The 14,766-nt window shown below is 37.9% G+C and overlaps 1 protein-coding gene across 1 annotated transcript in view; it reads left to right on the top strand.

The window, feature by feature from the left end:
* Window positions 1–3,831: 3,831 nt before the first annotated feature.
* The window catches only part of smad3a (SMAD family member 3a), a 48,225-nt gene continuing 37,290 nt past the window's right edge, over window positions 3,832–14,766 (top strand). The window contains 1 exon segment of the mRNA XM_034680012.1: window positions 3,832–3,878. The gene's annotated coding sequence lies outside the window, so the exon portion shown is untranslated.

The raw sequence follows: 14,766 nt of genomic DNA, 5'->3' as shown, positions 1-14,766 counted from the left end.
GAAAATGACCCATTACACTTAATTTGCCAATAGTAACAAAATATTTCCAATAAGTTTAAGGTCTCAGTTGGGATAGTCTTCAGTCTTCTTCTAATCAGCATGAAGTTAATTTTGTCGATTATTACCTCGTTTATCATAAGAGAGCAACAGGATAGCAAGCGCAGGTATGCCTGAGGTCATTGCTACCGTCTGAGTGACAGAGCATTAGCATGGCGCCCTGTCAATCAGGATAAAGAAGATAAATGATTATTCACTCTCGTTGACAATGTGTATACAGTTTATACTTTAGATAGTTTATATTTGCTGACAACAGAGGAATTACTTATCGACGGTACAGAAGATTAAAGGCAAAGCCAGCAGTCTGTGAGCCTTTAGTGTACTTAGAGATCCTGTGAGGAGTTTTTAACTGGTTATGAAACAGACTGTGGTTGATATTGATGTCCTCTAATGGGAAACAAAACAAATGAGATCGTCAGGATAAAGGTGGATGATCTCTGTATTGTTATTTTGAGTGACACATTGGACAAGACCTTTAGCTCAACATTAAGCTCAAATACACAGGACAAGATCAGGGATGAGGTGAGAGGTACCATTTTGTACAAACACCCAAAATTGACAGTACCCAAAGCTCCTCACAGGAGCTTTAAGAACAGCAGTATTTCAAGGTAAATGCTAACACCAGAATGCTAATATACGCACAAAGACAAAGCCACCATGCTGGGGATAAGCAGTGATCATTTTACAAGTTGTACCATCTTTCTTTTGCATGTTGGTGTGCAAACATATCTTAGCTAATTATCTCGAAACATGGGAAGGTATAAAAGAGGTGTAGTAACAGAAGCAGAGCTGAAAGGAAGGAAACACTGGAAAACACAAAAGGATGCAAATAAATGTTCTAATACATACAGTATATCAAAAACCAGTGTCTGCCTTTCCACTTGGAGAAAAACCTAAATAAAAAATATGAATTAGTTCAGTTTTTCAAGAGCTTTAGTTTTAGCTTTAGTTTTCTGCTCAGATAATGTCCTTTATGTATAAGCTGTCCAGATTTTTTCAGACTTAAAAAACAAAGTAAAATCTGATTAATTACATTTCATATCCATACTTTTAAAACATCTTTACTATAATGGGACTATATATTCATGAAACCATTGAAATCATTAATTATACATTGTAAAAGCGATGGGCCCGCTCTGAAGCCTTTCATCTTTGTAACTATAATTACCACTCTAACCTTCTGAATGCATGTCGTCCTCAAACTGTGCTCTCAGCTTTATTTCAGACCCAAAGTAAACTGTATGCAGCGTAATAAAAGTGCAGGTCTGCTTCAGACAACCCCAAACTGCTCTAGACATTAAACGTGACTCTTTCATCTCTCCTCCTTTCTTCTTTGCTTTCTCTCTTTGACACACACAGACATTATTCCTCATATCAAAGCGTTTTATTGAACCGTGGCGGCTCGCAAAAGGCCACAAAGCCTCATTGTGTGACCTCCTCTTGAAGCAGTCAGAGGTATACAGCCATTTTTCATCCCTCACCTTTTGTCTCAAGCTAGGTGTTAAAAACAGAAATAAAAGGGTGGAACTGAGAGGTCTCACTTTCAGGGAACTCACTTTCAGCTCGTCATATTGACAAGAGAAGATAAAACTGCCTTGTTTTCCTGCAGCAGTAACCGGATACTCTTTCAAAAGGAGAGTTTGGGTGTAGGACAAGAGACGCAGCGAGTGAAGCGACTCATTAAATCAAAGTGCTCTGCTCTGCTCTGTTGAAGTGTATTAATGGGGATTCTCTCAAGTTTTTCAATGAAGCTGTCAATCAAACGGAGGTGGAGGTGAGAAAACTATGTCGGCCTGTCAGTACTCTCGCATCACAGATACTAGCCTGGGCCCTGAAGGCAGCACTACCACAACAACTACTGATGTACTCAAGATTGTTGGAGGTGTTGTCAACACATGCCCTGCAGTGTTACTCTTGGCTTGCCTTGCTGCTTTAAAATCAGATTTTTTTTTTCACTTTGCACAATGTCTTAAATTTTCTGTTGGTATGTTGGAAAGTCCTGAAAATCAAGACTTCCTGAAAACAAACAAAAAGACAAAGTTCTTTTAGAAATAAGACAGAAACCACAGAAATGTAAGGGTAACTTAACGCTCCAGTTTGCCCGGCACACTACGATAAGATCTTCAGATCATACCTGAGCAATTTCTGGTTAACACGTGAAAAGAAGATGTATCACACTGTATTGAAAAATGAGGGATATTCTGTTTTATTTTACCAAAGACATGACAGTGCATCATCTGGACTGAAAAATCAAGCTTTTAACAGATCATAATCAAATACTTACTCAATCCTTTTATTCTTTATCCATTCATAATCAAACTGTCTTACCATCATCCAGGCACCATTAGCTTCCACTAAGTTAATAAGGATATCACTGTACTGGGATGTGAATCAGGAGATCCTGGTCCTGGAGTACACTTGATCTGCAGGGAAGTAATCACTGAAACAGAGAAGAGGGTCCCTCAAAATGTAGAACTGATTGCATGATTACAGTTTTGATCAATGTAACACTGGATGTAAGCACAGGGCCACTTATGCTGTTTCAAATGAACAATACATATCAAATATACATCCAGCTGTTGACTTGCGACACTGGACATCATGTAAATAATTGATATTTGACCTCAGATAATAATAATATTATTTTAATTAGTATTTAGGGCCTGATTAGAAGTATTATTCAATAATACACAAACAAAGTATGAACTTTATCTTGTTGCCTCTTCCCTCAGTTACACCTCAATTCATTAGATGTAATATATTTTGGGAACTAAGCACCATTAACCACCTATGAGGCTCCTTACACGCCTGTTAGTAACAAACAAATCAAATCAAATCAAATGTGGAGTCAAACTCATGTGAAGCATTGTTTTCTAGGAAAGAGTTTTTAACTTTGAAGCTCCTCATATTAAAGCTCCTGTGAGGAACTTTCTGTTGGTGTAGATTTTGTCGCTCCCCTGTGGACAAAGTGATACCTCGTTTATCTTTTCTGATCTTGTCCCGCGGGTTTTCTCACACAAAACAACATGGTTTTATTGACAGTCACTCACCATGAACATGTGTGTAGGGGGCAGTAAAAAAAAAAAGGCAGTTTTTCTTCAACTTACTGTAAATTGCTTCATCTGACACCTACCCCCAGGCAGTGGTTACAGGCATTCCTTACAGGAGCTTTAAGTTTCATTTGAAGATGCTTAACTTTTACTTGCCATTTTACATTGGCTCCCCTATAAAATAAATGAAAATATAAACAAATAAATAAACTGAAAAGTTTAAAAACATGGAGAAATACTGTAGCATCAACAATGCATACAAAACTAAAATTACAGATAAATCCACGTGCACTCGTCTATTCTGGTTTCTATCTTCCTGCTGAACCTCTGAACAGATTTGATTTTGTTTAAAAGGCATGTTAACAGAATCATTTGTTTTCTTAAATTTAAACCCTTTCAAATTCAAACACAACAACAACAACAATAACATGCCCGACATGGGAAATGACACAGTGGCAGAGATAAAGCCTCTGATTCTTCCAGCTGTGACGCAGATAGAACGCACTGTTGACCACTCAGAGAGACACAGATACAGACTCAGATGGACAGATAGATGGACAGGCTGGCAGGCAGTTAGACAGTCTGGCTCCAAAGGATGACTCAACACACTCTGACACGCACACACAGTCAGACTTTGAACCATGTCTTTACTTTCCCTTCAGAAACACAATCGTCCACCCAGATTGGAGCAGTGTCTGAGTTTCTGTGACACACTGTGGGATTCTGCTGCCATCTTTTGGCCAAGGAGTAACAGGCCATGCAATGTTTGATGTAAGTAAATTGAAATAAATCTGGTCCTGGCTGCTTCATTCAAAACAAAATGCATCAAATAAACCGAGAGATGATATAAACTCAATAATGTATGGATGCAAAAAGGAAGCTTTACAGCTTTCAGATGTCCAAAGAGCTTTTTGAGATCAAGTATATTATAAACTTCTTACCAAAACTGATATATATATTTTTGTTAGAACAATATATTAATAGATTTTTTACAATTATGACAGAGTAAAAAACAGATAAGCACACTAAACTAGTTTTTTACATGTTGCAACTGAAAAGGACAGAAATAAATAACTGAATAGATAACGTAGAACAAAAAACAAGTGAAGTCTGAATTATTTTGCACATACAACAATGAAATAATGACCATGAGGAGAAAGAGAAAAATAGATGAATATACATTAAGAAAGTACAAACAGACAAACAAACAAACAAAAACCCTGATGACCAGCCCCTCCCAACCCAAGACAAGGGCCCTAATGCAAAGTAGGGGTTAATTTAAAAGAAAACAAAAAGGAGTACAATACAATCCCAACAAGTCCAGCAGTGGATGTCAACATGTGATAGTGCCTCTACATAAAACTGATACATCTTAAATCAACAATCTTAATTATCACCAGCATTTAAGGTTGTAAGTTTTGATGTTAACTAAGTACCCACTAAATATGAAAATACTATCTAAGTGTAATTGTACTATTTTAAAAAACATACATAAATGAATGAATAAAATGTATTTGTCATTGCTCTCTCTGCTCTTTCTGGAATTCAAATTCAGTAAACAGAAGACAAAAACAAAGTTTTATATATAAATTAGTAAACCCAGAATATCTTGTGGTAGTGCAGTATTACAAGTAAAAACAGCAACAGGATTGGTATTGTATGTATTTCATTCCCTGGTGTGTGTGTGGGTGTGGGTGTGGGTGTGGGTGTGGGTGGGTGGGTGGGTGTGGGTGTGGGTGGGTGGGTGGGTGGGTGGGTGTGTGTGTGTTTAGCAGTTTCATTTCACTGTGCACTGTACGTCACAGGTTCAAACAGGGAGTGGCCGGGCTTGTCAAGTCTTTGTAAAATGCCGTTCTCCTTCTTTATAAGTCTCTTGGTGTTAAAATATCGAGCTGTGGGAGCTCCATCCTAATAATGCCCTGAGCCGCCTCCACCACACGATGCAGGACTCTCCTTTCAGCAGCAGTGCAGCTGGCATACAGCACTGTGTCACAGTTCATCAGGATGCTTTCTGCTGTATTGTACTCTTGTAAAAGTTAATCAGCAGTTATTCTAATTATTTTTTCAGACTTTCTGTGCTTTTAATTCAGAGAGGACAGGACAGTGGATAGAGCAGGACACTGAGAGCAGGAGTGGGGAGAGACGTGTGGAAGAGGGGACACTGGTTGGAATCAAACCATGGCTGTTTGCTTGAGGACTGTAGCCTGTGCATGTACATGTGTCTTAACCACACGGCCAAACCGGTGCCCCAGTCATAAGCTTTTGAGGGAGTTTGGCCTGTTTCAGTTTCCTGAGGAAGAAGAGTCTTTGTTGTGCCTTTTTGACCTGGTTTGAGGTTTTGGTGGTCCAGGTCAGCTGACGCCCAGGAACTTCAGACTGTCTACTCTCTCCACTTCCTCTCCATGTTTGTAGAGAGGGAGGTGTCCTTTGCTGTTGCTCTTCCTGAGTTCAATGATGATTTGTTAATAAATAGACAAATGCACTTATACATTTGTACCCAGACAAAATATAAATACTATCCCCAAACAAAGATGGATAACTTGAAAAAAGACTATCAATATGACAACCATCTAACGCATCAAATCCTAATCTGTAAAGTTTTTTAGTTCTAACCCTGTTTGTTGTTAAGATACATCATTGTGTGCAAGAAAAAACACATCTGAAAACATGTAAGTACATTCGAAAAGCCCTCTGTAGTTAGTAACACAGGAAGTCTTCATTAGAGCCATGTTCACAGACTTAGGGGTCAGGACCTATAATAATGCTGGATAAAGTTTGTTGTTTATGTTCCACAGATTTATGTTAAAAATGATGCATGGACATCTTTGAATTGACAATTAGAGGGGTAGAAATGAGCCTTTGATCAAACACCTCACAGCTCTTGTGCAGTATGAAGTTTGAACTCTGCACAGCTTCAATGAGTCACACAGATTGACTTAAAGGTTGGAGGGGGGGAAGGCAGCATCCAAAACAGGTGTTTTATTGAAATAAGATAACACTAACTTTATGAAATCAGTGTAAAAACCTTAAAGATGATCTTCTTTCACTAATACTCGTGTAAATGTCTTAATCTTGAAATGACCTAAAGTACAGAATGCAGAATCAAGTACCAGGTGGATTATATTGAGTTGAGCTGTGCAAATGTGAGCCTCCCATCTCCGTGTTGTTCATAAAACAGAACGTTCATTTCCAAGAAACATTATCAGATGACATAGATTTCTTTGTTTACGCTCTTACATGATGATCGGCAGCCATTTTTAAAGGCTCATGGAATTCAAAAACAACTGCAGCAACAATACTGTTCCTCTCTCTCATATTGTTCAAGTGCAGCAATACAATGGTAGCCCAGGGACATTATTTGCATATTGTCAAGGGGTGTGTGAATAGGGCTTAGGAGGATGAGAAATTATATCAGGCACAAAGAAAAGCAATGGTCTGTGACCAAATGCTCGATCTTCTATGCATATGTTATCTGAGATTGAGGGCTTTTGTTGTCATATAAATGCAAATGGAAGACTGGTGTGCCGGGGAATAATGTGCAATTATGGTTCAAATAGGAATTTCCCTGGATCTGATCCACTGTAGTGTTGTGTTAAGTATGATGTTCAGTGGATGGAATCATACACAAATCTCACACACGAGTGCATCTGTAGATATCATTCATTTAACATTGCTTTTAGTCAGTGGCCATCATGGTGTTTCCCTTTGGAAAAAAAAAATTGATTGATCCTTCACACATAATTGATAAAGTCTCATCATTTGTGGGTTAGATTGAATATATTAAATATATAATCTGGTCAGTACAAGAAATTCTAATCAGTCAAACTGCTGCTCTGTCTCAGCAAAGGGGAAATTAACATTTAACATGCAAATACTTGTAATAAATCAATTTCAACACTAGGGGGTGCTACTTATCAGTATTTTTTAATGGCTTAATGTTCCGCACAGTATGGAAAACAAGTAACAGATGGGAGACAGATAAAAGAGAAACCTGAAGAAATGATGGAGAAAAACAAGGAGTTCAGCTGCTTTTATACTTAAAGTGAAACGCTGAGCAGACTCGGTTGATTTGGAGTTTCGATCAAGAAGACAAGATGAAGATATATAAGACCTTAATCTTCATATCTATGGGAAACACTTTGATAGTCTATATGTGTGGTCAGCAGTGCATACATGATGACTGCATGGTTTGTGCAAACTGAAAAACAACTCTTTCTCACTGTGATAATTTAAATGCAGGATGTGATCCGTCTCTGACAGCAACACAAAACTGTCAGCAATTACTGTCAGAGAAATGTTGTTGTTGGGTTGCTGTTTGCACTGTAACATAATAACTAGGCCTGCACATTATATTGCAGTTTCATCATTGTTGCAAGAAATGGAATTTATCATAACAAATAAGATTATGTTTGTACGTTTGTGTGTAAACAAGCAATGCTACCTCACGTGGCATATGTACATTGTTGTACATGTGGGAATGAGGCCTGTGTGTACTGGCCTTCAGATCTTCAGATAAAGCTAAAGCTAGCCATTAGCTATCCTCAGATTAAGTTTTGCAAACTTAGAAGTGAAAAACAACACTTTTTTGGTTTATTTTGGAGTTATGAGTATGGGGGATAGGGATTGTTAATTATTCTTTATATTGATACCATTATATTTTCCCTTAGTTAATGATACAGATCCTTATCAATAACACTGTCTAGCCTTTTCTACATTTCTTTCCTATTATTTTTTGTTTGGTGAAAAGACAAGACAACAAATGTTTTACAGGACTGGTATTGCTTTTAAAAAGTGTCTGTTTCTAAACAGAATGAAAAAGTTCTACCCTGATAATTTCAACACATATTTTGTTGTTGTTCAAAATTGGATTTCTATTTTTAACTAACAAGACCTGCAACAAAATGTAGGTGCTTATGTCTAGCTGCTTGGTGTGAAGGAGTAGTATGACAGTTTTCTTAATGTGTGACAGTTGGAGGTGCTACATTTTGGTTTCATTTCATGCCCAATACTGATGTTCGTGGCCAAACTTAAGACTTCTTGGCATGTTCAGCATCTTTGTAAGAAACTAACCATCAGAATTCTTCTTTGTGTAGTTTAATATTTGTTGTCGGACAATTCAGTATGTAGTTGGACGCTACAGTCAAAAGTTTGGACACACCTTCTCATTCAATGTTTTTTATTTATTTTAACTGTTTTCCACATTGTAGATTAATACTGAAGACATCAAAACTATGAAATAATCTGGTTTTGCCATAATATGGATTACAACAGTTGTCAAACTGAGCTATCCATTGTGTACTAACCCTACCTCTGAACAACACAACTGATGGTCTCAAACACATTAAGAAGGCAAGCCATTCTACAAATGAACTCTTGACAAGGCTCATGTTAATTAGAAACCATTCCAGGAGACCACTTCATGAAGCAGACTGAGAGAATACCAAGAGTGTGCAAACAAAGCTGTCATGAAGGAAAAAGGGGTCTACTTTACAGAATATTAAATATAAAACAAATTCTGCTTTGTTTAATACTTTGTTGTTAATTAAATAATTCAATATATGTTCTTTCATAGTTTTGATGTCTTTGGTAGTAATCTACAGTTTTAAAAATAATTAAAATAAATAAAAACCCTTGAATGAGAAGGTGTGTCCAAACTTTTGACTGGTAGTGTACATGTTTTAGCAGTCCAGTGATTCGATCTAATTCATGTGACTCCACTGGAGATATGATGTTGCGTCGTGGGACCAACAAGAATTAGCAGACTTGGTAAGCTGAAACGCTTATGATTTTAGGGTTTCAAAAATTCCAGATCTGGGTTCTAGGTAGATCCACATACCTATTTACGAGAAACCTGTTGCAAACTGTTGTTGTGTAAAACATGGACAGCAGGTAGATTGAAACGGTGAGTTATAGCTGATATGCACACTGATATTTGTTTATTTATCACACTTCTATTCACTTTTTCATTGCTGTGTCAAACAACATAAATGAACACTTCATACATTCCTCATATTGTGAAGGCCTATTTTTTTTTAACAAAGATTAACACTGTTTTTGAGACTTCAATAGTGCAAAAGTCATAGACACTGGCACGCTAGAAAGTGGAAAAAATTCCCATAATCTCAACAACTGGGTCAATGCATGTGTGGCCTTTAAGAGAGTTTTGCCTTTGGGGGCTTTTTGCTGACTTGTTGGCCCCTGTAGGATCACTGTTAGTCTACACTGCACAACGTTTTTCTTTGAGATCTCCTCCTTTTATCCTTTGAAGGAAAAACTGTTATCCAGGACAGCATTTCATGAGACACATTCTGCGTCACTGAAAGGGTCTGCAGTTTGTAAGTGATAAGAACTGAAGACTAACGCAATGGCACTCACCAGTTCAAGACCCTGCGTGTAAAACTGCTCCCCACCATCACATTTTATCATGATTTGTTTTTGTTTTATAGTTAAGAAATGTGGTTCATTTGTCAGGGAGAGCTCAGGAGAGTTGTATAATCAATGTATATGTGCTTTGAAGGTTTCTGGCAGAATGTGATCACTCTGCTCCAAACTTATGAGAAACACAAGAATGAACAAAAATTTGCCAAAATAATTCAAATGAAAAGCTGAAAATATTGGAATCCTAAGATAAGGTTATTACTTCTTTTGTGCATGAACAGGCCTTAGACACATAACACATTGCTTCTGAACTCTTCCTTATCTGGGAGCCAACTCTTTCGGCTCAAACAACTCCTCCTGACTTGATTTAAATCACTCATATAGGAGAGTAGTTCAGATGAATATAAACCGTCCCAAGCTTAATTTTAACATAGCTCTGAACTGTAGTGGCGTACAAGTATGAATTAGCATGAAAAGAAGGTAAAAGTGTGTCCAATATGAATCTAAGTCGAATCCTTAAGTAGATGGGTTCAGTTACCTTCCAGCATCATACTTAAGTTACTATACTCTGCTCTTAAAGACGTCTGAGTGCACTCTTTCTCCTGTCAAAGACGATTAGATTACAGAGAGGAAGCCTCCATTGACTGTCTCAGCATAATGAATTCTGTGCTCATGGACTCAGGCTGTTCAGTGAACGTGCCGTTGAGTCATTTGTAAGAAGGATTTTGTCGGTTGTTCTTCCAGCAGCTGAATCTTATTTGTGCTCTTTCCCTGCTACCTCATCACTTTATAACTTCAGCTGAATCAACATCCCCGAGTGATTCAGTCCAAGTGCTCCGATAGAGCATGTGTTGTTAAATGATACCAAATGATCATCTCATATGTGGCACAGTGCTCTCTCTGCACACCAGCTCAAACTGAGTGACCTCAACTCAATATCCTGTCTGCTATCAATGAGATTATGCAGGCATGCTAACAACAGGAAATTTGCTCTCACAGGGATTGACCAACAGCCGTTTATAGGGACTCATGACTCAGAGGTAAGTCATGACAGCAGACCGCACTGTAAGACAAGCTTGTAGTTATAATCAGTCAACGAGAGCACTGGGCTATCTGTGGGATTGTCATTTCACTTCATGAGTCATGGCTCCATGAGAGATAAACTGGAGGTGAAGTTTTCACTGCAGCCTCTAAGATTACTGTCAACATGTCTATAAAAGGGACGAGAATAGAGGTACCTGTTCCATGAGTCATGTGTTTGTTTGTTCGCTCATGTGTGTTCTTGTAGTATCAGGGAGAAGTCGCACCAGCAGAGTCACACAGAGTGGGTGAGCAACACACATATGACTCCTGCTGCACCAGGCTGCTTCTCACACAGCACACACACCAGGTTCTTCTTTTCACTTCTTGCAAAACAAAATTGAAGTTTATTTCTGTAACTGAATGAGTCAGGGCCATATCTCCAAACAAGAACACTCAATTATCAGCCATGTTTTTTTGTTTTATCTCAACATGTTCAGGCCAGCAAAAATGACAAAAGGAGACAGTTTATGGATTTTAATGTTAATTAAATATATAACCCATATAAAAGATTAATCTTAGCCAAGTCTGTAACACAGGCCTTTTGATTTTTTTAGGTCCTGTACAACCTCAATTTGGGTATTTTACTCATCAACAGTTCATAATATAATTTAAAGATTCAGAAGATGTGGAGAAATAGCTGTACAAAAAAGACAAGGCCCAAAGCGATTGCTCAGGCCCTCAGGCAGCACTGCATTAAAAACAGACATGACTCTGTAGTGGAAATCACTGCATGGGCTCAAAATCACTTCCATAAACTATCTGTGAACACACTTTGTTGCTACATAAACAAATTGAGGTTGAAACCAAGGAAACCAAGACAAATATGATTCAGAAAATTGAAGATAGACCAAGGAAAAATGTTCTGTGGTCTGACATATCAAAATTTGACATTCTTTATAAAAATCATGGAAGTCGGGTCCTACGTTCTAAAGCGGGGAGGGACCACCTGGCTTGTTATCAGCTCACAAAAGCCAGCACCTGTTATGCTATGGGGATGCACAAGTCCCCATGGCATGGGTACATTAAACATCTAGGAAGGCACCATTGATGCTGAACGAAAACGTTTTTGGAGTAACATATGATGCCACCCAGACTGGTAGGACAATGCAGACTTCAACAACACAAAGCCAAAGCACATTTTGCATGTAATACAACAGTATGGCTCCGTAGTAGAAGAGTCCTGTTGCTAAACTGGCCTGCCTGCAGTCCCAACTTGTCACCCACTGAAAACATTTAGCACATCATGAAATGAAAAATTCAATAAACAGGACCCTTAACTGAGGAGCAGCTGAAATCTTATAAAAGGAAAGTATGGGACAACATTTCATGGTCAAAACTCAAGAAACTAGTGTCCTCGGTTGCCAAACATTCACAGTGTTGTTAAAAGAAGAGGTGATGTCACACAATGATAAACATGACCGTCACAACTTTTTGAAATGTGTCGCCAGCATCAAACATAAAATGAGCAATACAACTTTTAAGTCTCAACATTTCACATGTTATCTTTGTACTATTTTCAATCAAATATTATGTTTGAAATATTTGCAAACCACCAAAATCTTTTTAATTTCATTTTTTATACGGCGTACCAATGTTTTTTTTGGATCTAAAGACTAAACCTTTATCCAGTAAATTCCAGTTTTCAGGCTGATTTCTGTTTCTCAGTAAGAAATTGTGACACAGAGTCCATGCCTACGTCTATTGAGTAGTATAACAAAAGAAAAACTGAAACTGAAAAACGGAATTAGAAAACTGTGATGATCATGGTGTATACAAAAGCTGCAATCCTGAGTTCATCATTATGACTGTTTCCAAAGCAAGGACAAAAACAAAGGCTGATACAGATTGTCTCTGAAATTTTTCATGCTTAGTGTCATTTCCAGTATAAAGTATGTTTTCAACAAAGTCTAACTTTGTACATGTTTTGTATTCATTCAGACTGCAACTGAGGATCGTGCAGAGTGACAGACAATTACAGCTGAAAGGAAAAATATCTGTCTTCCTGTTATTCATTGCAGAGTGAGTTGTGCAACTGCCTGAAGTTTCAAAAGATCTGACACTGAGCACTTATGAGCCGAGAATTGTTTCCGCTGCTTAAGTGGATCACTGGCGTTTACAATAGTGGCACATGAACACACATTTACAGAAATATATCTGCATACGGAGGTGAAGAGGAGTGTTTGAGAAGGGAGTGCAAACAAAAGTGAAAGAGAGAAAGACACAAGGTCATCTATAGAGTCGTGAAGAGAGACAGGATGGGCCTGCTGCATGTGTAAGGGTGTAAGGGTGTGTTTTGTATGTGTGTATTTTTGTGTCTCTCTCTGTGTGTATGTGTGTGTGTGTGTGTGTTTGTGTGTGTAGGGTAGGAGGGTTATGATGCGAGCCTCTGGTACACCATGTGCTGCTGCAGTTAAAGGAGCTGTCAGGAGCTGTTGAGCGATTGATGGCTTTCTCAGAGAGAAAACAGCGTGTCATGTTATTGCCAAGGAGATCAGCGAGAAACACTTTTGTACTCCTCAGATGTTCACTTGTAAACTGTTCACTTGTGTTTCACAGGTACAGGTCAAACACACAAGATGACACATGCAGGCAATTACATGTTAAGTATTCTCATACTTTTTCAAGTTGAGATTTTTTAAAATCGGTTGAACAGGAACAAGGAAGGAAGTTGTGGTCTTCCAAAAGAAACATCTGTTGCTCTATAATTACATACCATTCACATTTTTCTGAAGAAATCTTACAGTTAGTATAGAAAATATACATTTTTAGAAAATGCCAGTGGTAAAATGTGGCATAGTTTCTATAGTTTAGAACAATAAGTACTTGGCTGTTCTTAACTTGAGCTTTTTATATACACTGTTCTACTTGTGTAATACATTTCAAATGATGTATTGTTCTCCTCCCCCACATAATGCATTTGTTATTCATTGTTAAGCATAATCATATCATACAAGATGCATTGTTGTTGATTTAAAATTTTAAACACTAATCAGAATGATCTCCATCTTTAGCACTGTACATGCATTATTGTATTAGTAATAAAAAGTAGGATGCTATGGTAAGAAGTTTTACAGCTCAATTATAGTCTGTAATAATCACGGAGTCAGGGTTATAAAGATTATTATGCTTTCATTCATTTCTCAACATTTCTAATGTATAAAGTTGCATGAACATGATTTAGAAATGTTTGTCGCTACTTTTTAAAAACCTTTTGAAGCAGAAATAATAGTCATAAAATAACACAGTTCAAAATGATAAATAAAAATGAACAAAAATCTGTCCCTCCATTTTGACCTCTAAACATTACGGAAAAATGTAGTTGGCTTTTAGACTGTTGCAACGTTTACTCCTCACAGACGGGAGGAAGCGGCGTTAAATGGACTGTTTTCTCTTCCAAAGACTTCATGCCACTTTGCTGCTGTGTTGCATTTGTTTACTTTGCACTGAAAGCCCAACTTTCCTCGCTACGCCATTACACTATAACTGACATGTTTATATTGTATTCCCTACCAACTAGATGTTTCACTAAGTCACTTTCCATTAACATAATATCACTCAGTTTATATGGATAACATTTTCTCGGGTGGAGAGTATGTGGATGCTGCATCAGGTTTGACCCTTTAGCCATGGTTTCTTTGTTGCAGGTTTTGCATTGGGGTGATCGATCGTCTTGAATAACAGTTGGTCATTCTTGATGTACCCGAAATGCTCCCACACCACTGGCTTTATGTGTTTCTTCAATGTTTATGATTTAACAGTGTTTAGATACGTAAAATGAGTTGTTCAAACTGAGAAGGGAAACTTTGAGGTGGTGATTAAAAGTAAGTTGTTCAGAGGCTATATTAAAACAGTAAATCTGATATTTATATATTTTTTATTTAATCTTTATTCAACCAGGTTGGTCCCATTGAGATCAAAGATCTCTTGTTCAAGGGAGACCTGGCTATACTAGATATGCATTTTGAAGTGTTACGTTCGTCAGTGATTGTGTAATATCCTCTTTAAGTTGGCCAAACATTGTGCATCTGCGTCCTTATCACTTCCATCCACACCCACTGTTTCTTTTCTCTCTGACCCTTCAGCTCCACTGGGACACCAGCTGACATCACACACCCACACAAGCCCCTCCACCCACACCCCCTCACATTAACACACACATATGCACACACACACACACTCTCTGGCCAAGTCCCTTGAG

The sequence above is a fragment of the Notolabrus celidotus genome, chromosome 3 (assembly GCF_009762535.1).
Source record: "Notolabrus celidotus isolate fNotCel1 chromosome 3, fNotCel1.pri, whole genome shotgun sequence".
NCBI lineage: Eukaryota > Metazoa > Chordata > Actinopteri > Labriformes > Labridae > Notolabrus > Notolabrus celidotus.
This window is presented reverse-complemented; position numbering and strand designations above follow the sequence as displayed.